The 17820-nt window shown below is 44.2% G+C and overlaps 1 protein-coding gene across 1 annotated transcript in view; it reads right to left on the minus strand.

The window, feature by feature from the left end:
* RASSF8 (Ras association domain family member 8) overlaps positions 1-17322 on the minus strand; it is a 124701-nt gene extending 107379 nt beyond the window's left edge. Inside the window, exon 1 of the mRNA XM_053405146.1 lies at positions 17141-17322. The gene's annotated coding sequence lies outside the window, so the exon portion shown is untranslated. The remainder of the gene's footprint in view (positions 1-17140) is intronic.
* Positions 17323-17820: the final 498 nt, after the last annotated feature.

Below are 17820 nucleotides of genomic sequence, written 5' to 3' on the forward strand. Positions count from 1 at the left end.
ACTTTTTGGAAATGGCACAATAATGGAAACTGTGGGCACCCACCTTAGGGCTTGCATATTTCAGCCTCCCCCCTCCCCCAATCCAGGCAGCCTACTTGCATAAAATGCATAGTTACAACAGCCAACTCCCGGGACTATAGAAGGAGCAGCTGAAGGAACTTTGCTTCCCCTGGCTCCCATTGCCAGCTGTCTTGGTACTGAAGAAGTGAAGGAAGCAGAGTGTGACCTCTCCCCACCAGTCAGAGGCATGTGGGCTGCAGGGTCACTGTGGCACTTTTATCCCAGAAAAATCACCAGCAGGATACGAATGCCTGTAGCAAGTCACCACTTTATTTTAGCCTTGTCAAACCGATCTCCCTCCCGGACCTTTTCACTTCTGTGTCATATTATTTTTAGTTTGTAAGTCTGAAGGCAAGGCCTGCCTTTTATTTTAAAAAATTGTGAGCCAAATTGAGATATATTTGCCTGAAAATAAAAGGGTAACAGGCACAGCACCTGGAACTGGTCATCCTCGCATTGTTTCATCCTATTATATTAAAAGTATTCAATAATATACTGTTCAAGCATGATCAATACTGTGCTAAGTGAGATTCAACATCTAGTATCTAAGTAATTTCCAAAGGCCTGGGAAGCAGACATATACTATCAACCCCCCCCCCCCGCCCCCCTATTCTGTCACCACTACTGCAGAAAGCCAGGAACCACAGACCTCCAGCTATCTAAGAGGCCCGGGGGGGGGCCTAACTGTGAGACTGCTTTCCAGACATGATCAGAAATTGGAGCAAAGCACCTTTCTATTATTTATAAAACTTGTTCATTGTGTGTTCTGTGTACACAGAAATATTTCAAATAAAGAAATACTAAGTTGGTTACAGTGCAGTGTAGTTGTTAAGAGTGTCAGACAAGGACCTGGGGACCAAGGGTCAAATTCCCACTTTGCCATGAAGCTCCGCAGGGGCCCTTGGGCCAATCAATGCCTCTCAGTCAAACCCAGCTCACAGTTGTGGTGGGATTAAATGAGAAGGGAGAGAACCAAGTCCGCCAGCCTGTGCGAAAAAGGTTTGATAGGAATGCAATGATTAGATTAATAATAGCATAATTACATTCCACAAGATATATGGAAATTAGGCAGAAATGTATAATCCTTTGTCATTTTCCCATTCAAATGATTGCTGATTTGCCTATATGTTTAGAGAACTTTCTTTGCTAGTTGAAGCTGAAGCGGTGAAGGCTCCAGCTGCAATGTCCAACAATATCCACACAAAAACCAGACAGTAGTAAGTCTCAAATTATACCTGGTGCTCTAAAGAAGAGAAATAAAAAGATTAGGTTTCCTAATCTGTCCACATCCACAAAAGATAACATCTTAGCAGAGCCATAACAAGTAGCTGTTTACATTTCCCCCTCTTTTCAGGTATCTGATGTGTGCATATTATTCTAGGCCTTTTCAGCTTAAATGAAGGTTACAGAATTTTTAAAGTGTCTTAGGAAACGTGTATGTGCACATTCGCATAACACATAGATTTGAGAACATCACAGACTGAAGTAAACCAACACCCAAGACTATTCAGTCATAGACAAGATGCTTGTTCATACACACAACAGTCTATCTTGTGGGGGGGCGGGAATCAAACATAAATAGTAGCCTTTATCATACAACCAGCTAAATAGTCAAAATTCTGAGCAAGTTGAGTAAAGCTATTTGCTCTTCAGGCTGGATATTAAGTGAACACACCCAGGAGGAGTGGGGTGGGTATGTATATTGAAGTTTATGGTACATTTGAAGCTAGGACACACTGCACCATACACTAGTTTTGTCATAAAAGCAAAATAATTCATTAGTGACTCGTTGCTGTCTTTAAGCAGTCTTTAAAAAGAAAAAAAGAGCAGCCATCCTACAAGAATAATAAAATGCAGATCAACACTGTCACCCAGAATTGAGTCTAGACTCACAAGAGCAGCCAAGACTAGCGCCCATTGGGACAGAAGGCAATAGGTGAAAGCAGATTCAGCTGCAGGTGCAACCAACTAGTCCTGTTTTGCCATATTTTCCTCCTTCCTGAATTCTGCAGAGAACATAGACACTGAGGATGAGGAAGCTGAGAACCAGGGCTACCCCATCCCCACCCTGGACTGGTTGTAAGCAGCAGGGTAGTGAGAGTTGCTGGCATCTGGTGTGGGCAAGCTGCTGGTGCTGCCGGAGCGCTCCCCTACTGGAGCCCAGCGGGGCCATGCTGTGTAGGGTGGCAGCCTGAGGGGGAGGCAGTGGGCAGACGCCAGCCCCATGCTGCCATTTTAGGCAGCGCAGAGCCTGCAGGCACCTGAGCCACTGTATCACTCCTGGGAGAGATGTGTGTCTCGGGTGCACCGCAGGCCCCGCGGTAAGTGCCACCCACCGTGGTGTGGCACCCAGGGCCCCCCGCTCCCCTAGCTACACCTCTATTCCTGATGCCTATGGAGAAGAGCACCAAGCTGGGCTGCACTGGGGTTGCCCCCTGCCCACCTCCCTCCGTCTGTGCCTGCTCACTGTAGGCCAGGGCTGTTCTGCTGCCTTCGCTGGGGCGGGGAACCCCAATGACAGAAACCAGAGTGCACGGAAACGCTGTTTACCTTCCCGCCGCAGAGGTACCTATTTATCTACTTGCACTGGCGTGCTTTCTAACTGCTAGGTTGGCAGGAGCAGGGACCGAGCAACAGGAGCCCATCAAGGAAGCCTTCAACAAGGCAAAGACTTTCTGCCAGATGAGAGGGGTGAAGCGCCTCCCTGAGCTGAAGAGATAGTCAACAGGAGACAAAAGGCAGATTTGCAGGAGGGAGGGGCAGATCTGAAGTGGGCAGTGGTGTAAGCTGAAGGAGAAATAGTTGTGTTTAGCAAGCAGTTTACAAGCTGGAGAAAGAGGGAATCAGAGCATCATGGGGCTGGCAGTTTTGCATCCAATGTTGCAGCCATGAGAGAGACGGAACCAGCTTTGAGTGTAATGCTTTGAACCCCTCTGCATTAAGCTCAGGTTGTAAATACAGTCAAATGGAATCCGTTCTGGAAATCCATTTGACTTCCAAAACCAGGGGACCTCAAACTACAGCCAGCGGGCTGCATCTAGCCTGCCAGGCTCTTAAATCTGGCCCTCCAGTCGAAACACAGAGCCAGGTTTACGTCAGCGCGCAGGGACTGACTGAACGGGCGGCAAGGCTTCTGTGGCTTCCGACTAGCTGCAGGAAGTTCCTGCAGCCAATCAGAAGCCTCACCACCTGCTCAGTCAGTCCCCACGCGGTAAGGTAAACCCAGCGCAGCGTTTCCGTTGAAAAGAACGCAGGTGTGCACTTAGTCCCTTCGGCCCGTTGCCTTTCATGCACGCATGCGTGCCCACTGCAGTGGTGAGGTCGGGATGCGGAAGTAGCCTAAAAATGTAAAAGTATAGAGAACAATCTCATTAATTCAGTTTAATGGATACAACACCCACTGCTAATTAGAAGAATTCCATTTATACACATGAATAAATGAACTAAGTGATGACCAATGGGTAAAAAAAATAAAATCTTACTCAACAGGTACAATTTTGTTTGTAACTGTTGTATAGTGTTGCAGAATCATCTATGTTATCCGTGATTTTGAGTGCTGTTATACTGCCAGTGTTTATGCCAGTGTATATGCAGTTGGGTAAATCTCCAGGGCCGGATGGCTTTTTTTTTTTTAATATACTTTTTATTAAGAAATTTTTTATAACCACAAAAACATAACAATACAACACAATAAACACAACAAACAAACAAACAAAAACAAAAACAAGTACAATTTCAAATCTTATTTTCTTATACCTTTCTTCTCCGACTTCCTCATACCTCCCTTTTCTGTATTCCAATTTCTAATCAATTTTTCAGCAAATCTTCCCTTATTTTAATTTAATTTACTCTTCCTTATTCTCCTTGTCTTATCCATTACTAATAGTAACCATTTATTTTCTACTCCAACATCATTCTAACTTTCATTGATTTTATAATATTTCTTTAAATAGTCCTTGAATTTTTTCCATTCTTCTTCCGCTGCTTCTCTTCCCTGGTTTCGGATTCTGCTCGTCATTTCTGCTAAACCCATGTAATCAATCACCTTCATCTGCCATTCTTCCAAGGTGGGTAACTCTTGTGTCTTCCAGTACTTCGCAATGAGTATTCTTGCTGCTGTTGTAGCATACATAAAAAAAGTTTTATCCGTCTTTAACACCCCTTGGCCGACAATACCCAAGAGAAAGGCCTCTGGTTTCTTAGGGAAGGTATATTTAAATACCTTTTTCAGTTCATTATAGATCATTTCCCAGAATGCCTTAATCTTCGGGCACGTCCACCAGAGGTGGAAAAATGTACCTTCCTTTTCCTTACATTTCCAACATTTATTATCAGGCAAATGGTAAATCTTTGCTAGCTTGACTGGGGTTATGTACCACCTATAGATCATCTTCATAATATTTTCTCTTAAGGCATTACATGCCGTAAATTTCATCCCGGTGGTCCACAACTTCTCCCAGTCAGCAAACATAATGTTATGACCAATGTCCTGAGCCCATTTAATCATGCTTGATTTGACCATTTCATCCTGTGTATTCCATTTCAGCAGCAAATTATACATTTTTGACAAATTTTTAGTGCTGGATTCTAACAGTTCAGTCTCCAATTTTGATTTTTCCACCTGGAAGCCAATTTTACTGTCCATTTTAAACACTTCATTTATTTGATGATAGTGCAGCCAATCTCTCACTTTCCCTTTTAATTTCTCAAAACTCTGCAATCTCAGTCTGTCCCCTTCCTTTTCCAGAATTTCTCAATATCTTGGCCATTTAGACTCCATATTTAACTTTTTAACTGCCTTAGCTTCCATTGGCGACAACCACCTTGGGGTTTTGTTTTCCAACAAATCTTTATATCTAATCCAGACATTTAATAGTGCTTTTCTGACAATATGGTTTTTAAAACCTTTGTGTGCTTTAACCTTGTCATACCACAAATATGCATGCCACCCAAAGATATTATTAAAACCTTCTAAGTCCAAAATATCTGTATTTTCAAGAAGCAGCCAATCTCTTAACCAGCAGAAAGCTGCCGCTTCATAGTACAGTTTAAAGTCTGGCAGGGCAAATCCCCCTCTTTCCTTTGCATCCGTTAGTATCTTAAACTTTATTCTGGGCTTTTTGCAGGGCCGGATGGCTTAACCTCAAAATACTATAGATCTTTGAAAGATTGGTTAATTCAACCACTAAAGGAGGTTTGTAATGAAATTTTGGAGGGGGGAAAAGCACCAGAGTCGTGGAAGGAAGCCTACATTACACTTATACCGAAAACGGAGTCTGAAAAGACACAACAAGAACTACCGCCCCATATCCCTGCTCAATGTGGATTACAAAATTTTTGCTGATATTTTGGCTAATAGATTAAAAAAAGTATTAGTGGAAGAGATACATAAGGACCAAGCTGGCTTTCTCCCAGGTAGACACTTGTCTGACAACACGAGGAACATAATCAACATATTGGAGAAGTTGCAAGTGAACATTAATACTAAAGCAGTTTTAATTTTTATAGATGCGGAGAAATCCTTTGACAATATTTCTTGGACTTTTATGAAGAAAAATCTTCGGGGGATGGGGGTGGGTCAAGGGTTTGAAAATGGTATAAGTACAATTTATTCAGAATAAAAGGCTAAGCTAATAGTCAATAATGTGATGACAGAGGAATTTAAGATAGAGAAAGGGACACGACAAGGCTGCCCAATTTCCCCATTGCTTTTTATTTCGGTCCTGGAGGTTTTGTTAAATATGATTAAAGGTATCCAGGTCGGAGCCAAACAATACAAATTGAAAGCTTTTGCAGATGACCTAGTTTTGGCGTTACAGGAGCCAGAATCTAGTACGAAAAGAGTATTAGAACTAATTCAAGAATTTGGTCATGTGGCAGGATTTAAGCTGAACAAGTCAAAAACTAAAGTTCTTGAGAAAAATTTAACATCAACTGAGAAAGATAGGTTTCAGAAGGAGACAGGTTTAACATTAGTTAAGAAAGTAAAATATCTGGGGGTTAATATGACGGCTAAGAACTTAAATTTATTTAAAGATAATTATGAGAAATGTTGGACAGAAGTGAAAAAAGACTTAGTAATATGGTCAAATTTGAAGCTTTCCTTGTTGGGTCGAATTGCGGCTATAAAGATGAATGTATTGCCAAAAATGTTATTTTTGTTTCAATCATTGCAAATTTTGGACAAGATGGACTGTTTCAAGAAGTGGCAGAGAGATATTTCTAGATTTGTCTGGCAGGGCAAGAAGCCCAGAATAAAATTTAAAATATTAACTGATGCAAAGGAAAGAGGCGGATTTGCCCTGCCAGACCTTACACTTTACTATGAATCAGCAGCATTCTGCTGGTTGAAAGACTGGCTACTTCTTGAGAACACGGACATTTTGGACCTAGAAGGTTTTAACAATGTTTTTGGGTGGCATGCATATTTGTGGTACGACTAGGTTAAAGCACATAAAGCATTTAAAAACCATATTGTCAGGAAAGCATTGTTCAATGTCTGGATAAGATATAAAGACTTACTGGAAAATAAAACCCCAAGGTGGTTGTCACCAATGGAAGCGAAGGCTCAGAAAAAGCTCAATATGGAGGCCAAATGTCCGAAATATTGGGAAATATTGGAACAAGAAGGAGATAAATTGAAATTGCAGAGTTTTGAGAAATTAAAAGATAAAGTGCGAGACTGGCTTCATTATTATCAAATAAGAGAGGCCTATAATTTGGACAAAAAAATTGGCTTCCAGGTGGAAAAATCAAAATTGGAAACAGAATTGTTAGATCCCAAAACTAAGATACTTTCAAGAATGTATAACTTGCTGTTAAAATGGAATACGCAGGATGAAACGGTTAAATCTGCTATGATTAAATGGGCACAAGATATTGGTCATAACATTATGTTTGCTGACTGGGAACACTTGTGGAGCACCGGTATGAAATTTACGGCATGTAATGCCTTAAGAGAGAATATTATGAAAATGATATACAGGTGGTACATGACACCAGTCAAGCTTGCAAAAATATATCATTTGCCCGATAACAAATGTTGGAAATGTAAAGAAAATGAAGGTACATTCTTTCACCTTTGGTGGACGTGCCCAAAGATTAAGGCTTTCTGGGAGATGATCTATAATGAAATGAAAAAGGTATTTAAATATACCTTCCTGAAGAAACCAGAGGCCTTTCTCCTGGGCATAGTCGGCCAATTGGTGCCAAAGAAGGATAGAACTTTCTTCATGTATGCAACAACAGCAGCAAGAATACTCATTGCAAAGTATTGGAAGACACAAGATTTACCCACCCTGGAAGAGTGGCAGATGAAGGTGATGGACTATATCGAATTAGCGGAAATGACTGGCAGAATCCGAGACCTGGGAGAAGAGTTGGTGGAAGAAGATTGGAAGAAATTTAAAGACTATCTTCAGAAACACTGTAAAATTAATGAATGTTAAAAATGATGTTGGATTGAAAATGGCATTAGCAACAAAATTAATGAGAATATGCAAAAATGAGTTGATAATGGATGAAAATATAGAGTTATAATATGTTAAGATATAGAGTTAAGATAAACGAAAGAGGGTAAGGATTTGCTGATTTGATTATTTAAATGGGAATACAAAAAGGGGAGGTGTGAGGAAGTCAAGGAAACAAGCTAATGAGTTTAAAGTTACAAAAAATGGATTTGTTTTTAACTCTTTTGTATCTATTCGTTTTTTGTACTTTGTATTTTTATTCTTCTTTTTTCTTTTCTATGTATTTTTGTATGTTTTCTTTTTTTATCTTTTTTTTTTCTTATTTCTTTTATGTTTTTGTAAAATTTCAATAAGTATTATACCAAATATATATATATATATATATATATATATATACACCTACTGCCAGTGTTTAAACTGGGAAGGAACCATTATGGAGATCTAGTAAAATACCTACATTCACCGCTGAATTTAACAAGACTGACAAGGAACCTATAACTGTGGTTCTTTGAGTGGTCATCTGTGCCGTCATGAGTATGAGTTTTGTGCCTGCAGTGTCAGGTTCAAAACGTTATTGAGCTAAGCAGTAAAAATTTGTCAAAATCCTGCTCACAAACTTCACAATAAAGACCTAGGAGTATGGTTCCAGCCTTACTACCTGTGCAGGACAGTATCAATAGCAACTTTCACTTGGCACTGCTTCTGAGGAAAGCCTCTTTTTCTCGTCATCTTTTTTTCATTCTGTATACTTTCTCTTTCTTTGCATTTTAAAATTTTTGATCATTACTACACCTAGTAAACTGGCTAAAATGTATAAGGAAATTTCTAATAATTGTTGGAAATGCCAACAAGCAGATGAACCCTTTTTCAAATGTGGTGCAATTGTAGGAAAGCAAGGGCATTTGGGGAAATGATATATGGTAAGATTAAAAAGATGTTTAAAGTGATGATACTAACCCTATATGAAGCTTTCCTTTTAGAGATTATAGGGACAGAAAGTCCCAAAATGGTTAATTAAATTGTTTACACTTCCAGAGTTAATGCTAGATACATTACTTGTATTAAATGAGTCACCATAGCCGCTAGAGGGCCATGAAAATGTGTGTCCCAGGCTTTTTAGACTCAGTCTACCCATATACTATCTGAAACCAATGGGGCACTTGGGTTGTCAGATGTGAAATATATTGGCATCATTTTCAGCTCTCCTGCCCACTGCATAGACATAATTGCTTTTAACATTCCTAATGCTGTGACTACAGAAACACCTGCTTGAAAAGCAGCTCACTTATGTCACTCACACCCCTTGTTCAAGGGAACACCTCCGATCTGCAGATACAAAAAAATTCTGAGTAACCAATTGTTTTCCTGTTTCCATATATCATGCCTTTGAATACTGCTGCTACTACTAATACTAATACTACTAATCACGTAACTCCTCCTTAGGCTATGTACCCATTAGCAGCTTAAAACGCAACTAGGTTGTTCTCTCCCCACTTTGCATTTCAAGATTTATTTGTGCCTTGCTGTGCACACCAGAGAGGGGGCAAGGTTGTCTTCAACCAGTGCATGTTACCGTATTTTTCGTCCCATAGGACGCACCTAGTTTTTTGGGGGGGAAATAAAGGGAAAAAATGTTCCCTTTATTCCCCCCCCCCCAAAACCAGGTCGGGGAACAGCGGTATGGGGGCGCTGCGCCTCCCCGCTGTCCCCCGAGCTTGTGGGGCTGGCCGATGTCTGCCCGGCGCGCGGGGCGCTCTGCTTCAGGGTGCCCCGCATGCCGGGCAGCAGGCTGCTATCCGCAGCATAGGGAGCCCTGCGGGAACTCCCGTAGGGCTCCCCACGCTGCGGGTGTCTGCCCGGCATGCAGGGCGCTCTGCTTCAGGGCGGCAGGCTGCTATCTGCAGCGTAGGGAGCCCTGTGGGAACTCCTGCAGGGCTCCCCACGCTGCGGATGTCTGCCCGGTGCGAGGGGCGCTCTGCTTCAGGGCGCCCTGCGCACCGGGCGGCAGGCTGCTATCCGCAGCCTAGGGAGCCCTGCGGGAACTCCCGCGGGCTCCCCAGGCTTGCTGATAGCTTCCTGAAGCCTGGAGAGCGAGAGGGGTCGGTGCGCACCGACCCCTCTCGCTCTCCAAGCTTCAGCGAAAGCCTGAATTCGCCCCATAGGACGCACACAGATTTCCCCTTCATTTTTGGAGGGGAAAAAGTGTGTCCTATAGGGCGAAAAATACGGTACCTGTTTTTCTTCTCACACCCTGCCCCACATAGCCATTGAGGAGTTCTAGGAGGGGGTTGTCTCAAATGTACATGTTTAGCTTAAGTTTTCCAGTTGAACTGAAGCTGGCTGGAGGAAAAGTGCATCAAACAGTTGTACTTTGCAAGAAACGACACCACTGACATGCATTGCGGCTGCAGCTTCAAAAACTAACAGTGGGAGTGCAAATGGCAATGTATACAGGGCCTAATATTAAAATAACTTCCTCCAAAATAGTTCAAATTAATGATGATCAAAATGATCATTAAAATGATAAAAAAATTGACTGTTCAACTACTTTAATTCACTTCAAATTATAACAAGGACTGTAGGGATGCTGTGAAGACCAGACTCTTATGAAGAACATCTTCCCTTCTAAACGTAAGCACTTCTCAGTAAAGCACATCTCAACTTTTAAAATTTTGCTTCTGTTTTATACTAGTCCTATTCATTCAACGAGGCTGAACAACCACAGACATTTGTTCATTAAAAACAAAGTAACTTCAAGACGCTGGAGATCTTTCAACTAGGATATTTTGGAAGTTTGGATCTCAAAAGGCATGGGGCTTGATACATGTGACAAACCACCTTAAAATGTGAACACTGTATAGGAAAGAGGAGCACCACCTTTTCTGTAACATGGTTTGATTTTATTCAATATGCACAATCCATCGAATACGGCTTTTGCCAACCAAGAACACACAGAACACTGTGGAATGGTACTTTCAATTAATCACTTTATTGATTAAGAGACATCACCTTGCCAACAAAGGTCCGTATAGTTAAAGCTATGGTTTTCCCAGTAGTGATGTATGGAAGTGAGAGCTGGACCAAAAAGAAGGCTGATCGCCGAAGAATTGATGCTTTTGAATTCTGGTGCTGGAGGAGACTCTTTAGAGTCCCATGGACTGCAAGAAGATCAAACCTCTCCATTCTGAAGGAAATCAGCCCTGAGTGCTCACTGGAAGGACAGATCCTGAAGCTGAGGCTCCAAGACTTTGGCCACCTCATGAGAAGAGAAGACTCCCTGGAAAAGACCCTGATGTTGGGAAAGATGGAGGGCGCAAGGAGAAGGAGACGACAGAGGACGAGATGGTTGGATAGTGTTCTCGAAGCTACCAGCATGAGTTTGACCAAACTGCGGGAGGCAATGGAAGAAAGGAGTGCATGGCGTGCTCTGGTCCATGGGGTCATGAAGAGTCAGACATGACTAAACAACAACAGAAAACTGAAAAGCCTGGGAGAATGGCACAGGGATTATTAAATGAAAGGTTAAATAAAAGGTATTTGCTACTCAAGTTTTCCATGAATCAAATGTAACACTTTTCTTTCAGCATAGATAAAGTAACACACACGGTTCTATGTGCAATTTCATATTTCCTTTTCAAACGCAGAATGTGTTGGGGTGGTGTATAATATTAAAAATACATTCTCAGGGTTTCTCAAGTCTAGTGACGGCCCTTAAGTTTGAAGTTCATAAGCAGAATCTTAGAGCCAAATTTGAACTCATGTTTGACACACAGGCCAGAGGTTCCCCCTCCTGATCTAGACCTGCACATTTCTAAATCTTGCCATGCATATTTTTAACACAACCACACTTGTACTCCATCCTTCCTACAATGTGGATTTATTTTCCATAATAGTTTTCTTCATCAACTTTGATAAATGTGATACAATGTGTATCTAACTTTAGATGTAGCATTTTCATGCTGCTGAATACGTAGGACAATATTCATACATCTGAATGGACCAACCAATATATATACTTATCCCTCACAGACTCAGCAGCAAAACTCCCTTCCCTAAGCACATGCTTGAGTGGTATGTGTGCAACCCCACTCACCCCACCATGCAACCGACTATTTGAAACTGCTAACACAAGAATAATGTCACAGCAAGTCTAAAGGTTAACCAGCTGACGAGCTTGCTGAGTATCAGCTTCAAAAACGGGCATGTACAAATTTACCTCTCACCTTTAACTCATTTTTGTAAAGAGTGCACTTTTTGCCAATGATCATTACACTAAGCAGCAAATACTTTTTTTGTTTTGTTTCAAGGTTCTGAAACTTGAGGTGCACATTAGACTTGAGTAAATACGGCAACCCTCCTCCAATGGTTGAGACATCCTGAAAACCTCAGCAAACAGGTGGATCCAAATGGGTGAAGGCCCCATACCAGTTGGGGTTTTATAGGCCAATGTCAGCAGTTTCAACTGTGCTCAGAGCAAACTCAAATTAAGTGCATATCTTTAATTTGCCTTATTGGATTAGGTGTTTGGACTCTGAATAGAGAAAGAGGCGGCAGCAAACACTCAAACCCCAAGTCCAATACTCCTGTACACACTGGCTCCTCTTCCATCTTTGCATGCTGAACATGAAGATCTGAAGGTAGATTCTAACAGTCTTCAACTGACAATCCTCCTACTGTAGAAGCCTATTTAGAACTAAGCCAGACCATGGCTTCAAGCAAATGCATGCACTCTCAGGGAGGAGATTGCAACTGCTTCACTTCGCCCCCATCATGTTCTTCTGCATCATGTTGAGCTAAACCATGGCTTTGCTTAGCATGTTGCCAAAACCTAGGCTTGTGGTTTAGCTCTCTCCAGACTAACCACGAGCTGTAAAACAAACCCTGGCTTAGTGTAACATGTGAAGCAGGCATGTCACTTCTCATCATTTGTTCACACCCCTTGGAATTAATGTCAAGCCCAATGTGGCAATCCTACAGTACCTAAAGAAAGCTGCAAGTTCATAAAAAGCCAGGCAATATTTTTAGCAAAAAGAAAATACTTCCACTGAATATAAGCAGAAGCAGGTTATGTTCAAAACAAAAGCCAACCATGACACAGGTGGAGAGTTGCAATATTACACAAATATTACTGAACTATTCCTCAAGAGACTAAGTGCAGCATACAGGCTAAATCTGGGGTGAGGAACTTCTGGCTTGCAGGCCAATCATGGCCAGGCAGGAGCCCCAATTTGGCCTGCAAGGCAGTTTCCCCCAAACCATCTTCACTTGCCTATCAGTTGACACCACTAATTTGGCACTGGCTGCTTGATCCTGTTCCCAGGAGGCAACAAGATTGTGTGGCCAAGGCAGCAGGATTTAATTCCTGCTCATCAGCTGAGCATGGGGAAAAGCACCCTTTGAAACAGCTTGCAAAGAGGCTTTTGCAAAAGGCTATCTTAAACCCTTTTTCAAGTTTCCCTAATTCCCCATTAAGTTCCCCCCTCAAATTCCTGATATCAGGGGATATTATGGAGAAAGGGGGTGACTTAGAAAAGCTTTTTCTCCTTCCCTTTCCTCTGGGAGGGGGGCTGTCTTTTTCTCCTTTGCCAGGAATTTGATACCCACCTGTCAAATTTGGCCCATGATGCTGACCCTGATAAGGATATGGCCCTTGGAACCAAAACACACTTTCCTTTTTTTAAAAGAAGAAGAGGAAGAAGCTGCTGCAGGCAGATTTGAGTTAGATCAGGGACCAGCAAACTTTTTTGGGAGGGGGCCGGCTCACCATGCCCCAGGCCTTTTGGTGGGCCGGGCTGCACGTGCACGTGGCGGAGGGGGCTTCTCTCTCCCCCCCAGTCCTCCCCTCCCCCTCCCTACCTTCTCCGCCGCTCTGCCTGCGGTTGGGAGCCGCCGGCGGCAGCTCTCCTTTCCGTGCCAGCTTTCCCTTTCCTATTAAAGCCCAGCCCCCTTCCTCTGCAGGGCGGGGAGAAGCCAGGAAGAGGGGAGGAGGAGGGGCTGCCACAGTGTGTGTGAGGGAGAGAGGGGGGAATTGCGGGTGGAAATGGCGCCATTTTAAAAAAATGGTGATCACACCAATCCAAGCAGTGACTCCAGAACCGTCCGCGGGCTGGATCCAGAGGGCAATTGGGCCTGATCCAGCCCGCAGACCTTAGTTTGCGGACCCCTGAGTTAGATGAATTATAACATTCCAGGATGCAGGATAAACTCTTAGCAAAATATAATTCCTCTCATTTACTTCACAACAGCTCTCACTAGAAAGTAAAATGAGCTTAAGTGGTCCTCAAACCAATGATCCATCTCCAGATATGGCTTTTTTGCCTTATCTGGATGCTTGAACTATCAGATGCTGTTCAAGCAAAATACTTCAACAGCTGGATGGCACAGATCAATGAAACTAAAACCTCTTTTTCTGTTGCCACAGTTCCCCTTTCACAGTCTTCCTTTGAAGTCTATACTACTGAAAAATCAACAACAGCTGAAGAACACGTGCTATCATACAACTCTGAATACAACAATATTGCACAGCATGATGCTTTGTTCAGTAATCCCGGATTATAGAAAGCATTACAGTTTCTTTTGTTGAAAACAATCCTGTTTTTGAGTACCTTATTGGAGTAAACAAGAAAACTAATTTTGAAAACTGTATGTTAAGATTAGAATTACTAAGTACCTTGTTTAATGCACCAATCCATTCCACACTATGGTTCTCAAGGTTTACAGACAAACATTTTTAGTGCATAAGTGTTCAGAGTCCTTATATCAGCAGTCTTTACCAGGCCATATAATAAGGAATATCTGCATGATGCACCCTCATATTGCAATCGGGGGGGGGGGTAGGATTGCCGAGGCTAAAAGAACAGAGGGCTTCCTAAGGCCATCTAACCAGTGTTAGAAACTGGACAGAAAAGTCATTTGTCACATGGCTCTTGGAATGTAGGTTATGGGCACAAAAACATAATGGCTAGTCACCATTTCGCACCCCCACCCCCAGTTCAGCGGCACTTTCTATTTATTTTTCTGAAACGCAGGAAGTAATTCATAATTCACACTAGTGACACATGGTTAATATCACATTTTTAATAGTAATTCTTAATTGGACACCACCAACATAAATGGGGTTCAGCCCCTGCAATAGCAGCCAAAACCACAAGTCATTTGAATAATTAATATTTACAAATACTGGGTGCTGGTGTGGTATACTATATGTGTTATGTAATGTATTGTGCTAGATTTGAAGTTACATGTTTGGGGTGGGGAGGAGAGGCAAAGCGGCGCACGGAAGGCAGCAGCCAGCAATCCAGCAGCGAGCTCATTGGTGGGGGGGAGGCGAGGCAAAACAGCACTTAAGCGCTGGAAGGCAGCAACTTTGGAGTTGGGCGGGGAGGCATTTCTGCTCCCATGCCCTCAGCGGCAGCTTGGCGTTTCGTGCTGCTGCGAGGGAAGTGGCAATTGTTAATGTACATTACAAACATAAATGGGGCTCAGCCTCAGCAGTAGCCATTATAAGTCATTTGAAAATTTAATATTTATAAATACCAGTATATATATACGTATATACTCTTAAGACCATATATTATGTTGCCACTTCAGCAACTGCAGTCACAGTTAAACATGTCTATTATATCAAAATTCTAGGAAGAACAGACCTAACAGCACAATCCTAACCATTTCTACACAGAAATAGATCCCACTGAATTCAAAAGGACTTGCTGCCAGGCAAATGGGATTGGGATCGCAACCTAATTCATTATGTTTTAGCAACACCTCCCCAGCAGCATGCTTATGAACACTCCATTCGCAAGATGACATTTTTTGCAGGACTGCCTGTACAATCCTGTTATATGAAAGGTTCTGGGATGCCACATTTACCATGGCAAACTAACTATGTAAATGTTAATGCATTTTAGAGACCTTCCTTTTAATATCCAGAATTTGAGAATCTCTTAAAACATTAAAAGAATACTGTAAGCACCATCCTCCCTCTCCCACTTGATGGCTGTCATGTCCACTCAAGAGCGTAGATAAACAAGGTGTCAGACGTACGCTACTGTGGCATAAACGAAATGAACATTTGTAGGCTAATCTACAAATGGGAGTGTGCATCCCCAATCAATACCTCATGTGGATATTATTGGGCACAAATATTACCTCAGTCTGGAAATGGGCCAGAAAAACTTTCAGTTTCACAATCTTATTTAAATGAACTCCAGAAAACATCCATTTGCCCTACAAATGTGCGTGTAAATGGCAGAAATGGCAACCTCAGATTAATCTGCGAAACAGACAGCAGCACTACCCAAAACAAAACCAGATTTTTGCAGATTATATACTGGAAGAGAGCAAGCTATTCCACTGCTAGCCCAATTCAAGTCCACAAACATACACATTTTCTGCATAAATTGGCCAGATTAGAAAGCTTCAACCCTTGATAGAACAAGAGCAAAAGCATTCTATTACAATCATCTGAAAACTCTGGTGCCCAAATCAATGGACAGAGATTTATTTACTGTCTCTTCACAGTCCAGTGAGCGTTCAATTCTAACTAGCAGTGATGCTGCCAAAACTGGGTAAAACCACAAGTCAGACTTTGTAACTCTGCAGCTCAGGCAGACAGCATGGTTTGGTCAGGGATGCATTTATTTTCCTTCAACATTCCTGCCCTCAACCCTCCCATTTTTGCACAGGCATGTTATCTCTTCTGCCATCCAATGCAGGATGTGACAAGTGTTAAATCTTCCGAAAGTTCCCTTCCCAATATTGCATTTTCATTTATAAACATTACTCAAACCCATAAGCAATAGTAACTTGCAATTTAGCAAAAGCTCTGCTGACGTTATCAAAATGACATGGAAACGCTTAACTGCAGAGCCCAGGATTAGGAGTTTTGAAACACACATAAGGCAACTGTGTACCATTATCAGTGACTCATAGGAACAGTCACCACAGATCTTTAGAAAGGAGCTTGCTGCTGCTGCTGCTGCTGCATGGGCCAACAAACCAAAACCGTTCAACCCTTTCTACTGTGAGACTAAACTAGACTGATTCAAACCTTCCTATTAAAAAAAACACCCTGAGCCACTCCTGCAGCGGCAAAGTTGATTTATTCCCCTCGGCTGGATCCCAGGCGTGCTTTTACTCCGAGTATTTCTACCCCGTTCTGCAGGTCTTCCAGGGCTCGTCTTTCCTCACGGCACAAGCTCTCCACTTCGCAGGAGAGGAGAGGGGCAAGGCGGTAGTGCACTTATACTTGAGGGGGATTTTTCTTTACGCTACAGAGCAGCGACCCTCTCGACGCACCAGGACCGAAAGAGCAGCCTGCCGCGTCGACGCAGCCCGAGTCCAAGCCCAGGCGCGCGGCCCGGGGAGGCGCCCCCTCAACTCGGACGAGAGCGGGCGGCCCCTGTTCATTTCCCTGGGAGGGAAGGCGAGAGGCAGGAGAAGGAGGGGCGGGAGAGAGGACGCAGAACGGAAGAGGGCAAGGCGTCGGGCTCGGGGAGCGGAGACGCTGCGGTGAAGGGAGGGAGGGGGGCCGCGGAAGGAGCCCAGCCTGGCCGGGCGGAGGGGGGGAGGGCGCGCCGGGACAGTGGCCCAACTCGCAAGTTCCGACTTACAGCCTTTCTGCAGCAGACTCCAGCCCGGCCGGGGATCCACCTCGGGAGCACTGCAGCAGCAGCAGCCGCCGCCTCCTCCTCCTCTCCGCGCCAAGCGCCTCCGCCCCGGGCGCGCACCGCAGGCAGTCCCCGTGGCTTCCCGCGGCGGGCGCCGAAGTTCGCGTCTCCTTCCTCCGGCAGCCCCGGGCGCCGCCGAGCCGCCCCTCTCCCCTCCCCCGGCCGGGGCGGAGCTCCTCCTCCCGCGCCCCTCGGCGCCTCCTCTCCGCGGCTCACGGGCGCTGCTGCTGCGCCGCCCGCCCGCTCGCTCTGGGCGCGCGGCGGCTGCTGCTCCGCCAGAGATGCTGCGTAACGGAACTGGGAGGCGAGCACGGCATTGTGGGAGCCCTGCAAGCAGCGGCCCGGGGAGGGCCCGTCCGCACGACGCCTCGGCTCGGCCCGCTTCGGCGCGGCTTCGCACGTGCCGCGGATGCGTGCCGCAGAGCGCGCCCCCTGCAGCTCCCCGGGAGAAGGAGCAGCGCGGCAGCGCCGCCGGCAGAACTTGGGGCGCCTCGGCCCGCGCTGGCCTCGCTGCGCGCCTCCTCCCCGCAGGGCAGCCCGTCAGACGCGGGTCTCAGGGGAAGCCTTGCTCACTTACCCTGCGGAAATTTTGTGAGGCCAGGTCAACTGCACATGCAGCACAC

Source organism: Podarcis raffonei, chromosome 10, assembly GCF_027172205.1.
Source record: "Podarcis raffonei isolate rPodRaf1 chromosome 10, rPodRaf1.pri, whole genome shotgun sequence".
NCBI classification, from domain to species: domain Eukaryota; kingdom Metazoa; phylum Chordata; class Lepidosauria; order Squamata; family Lacertidae; genus Podarcis; species Podarcis raffonei.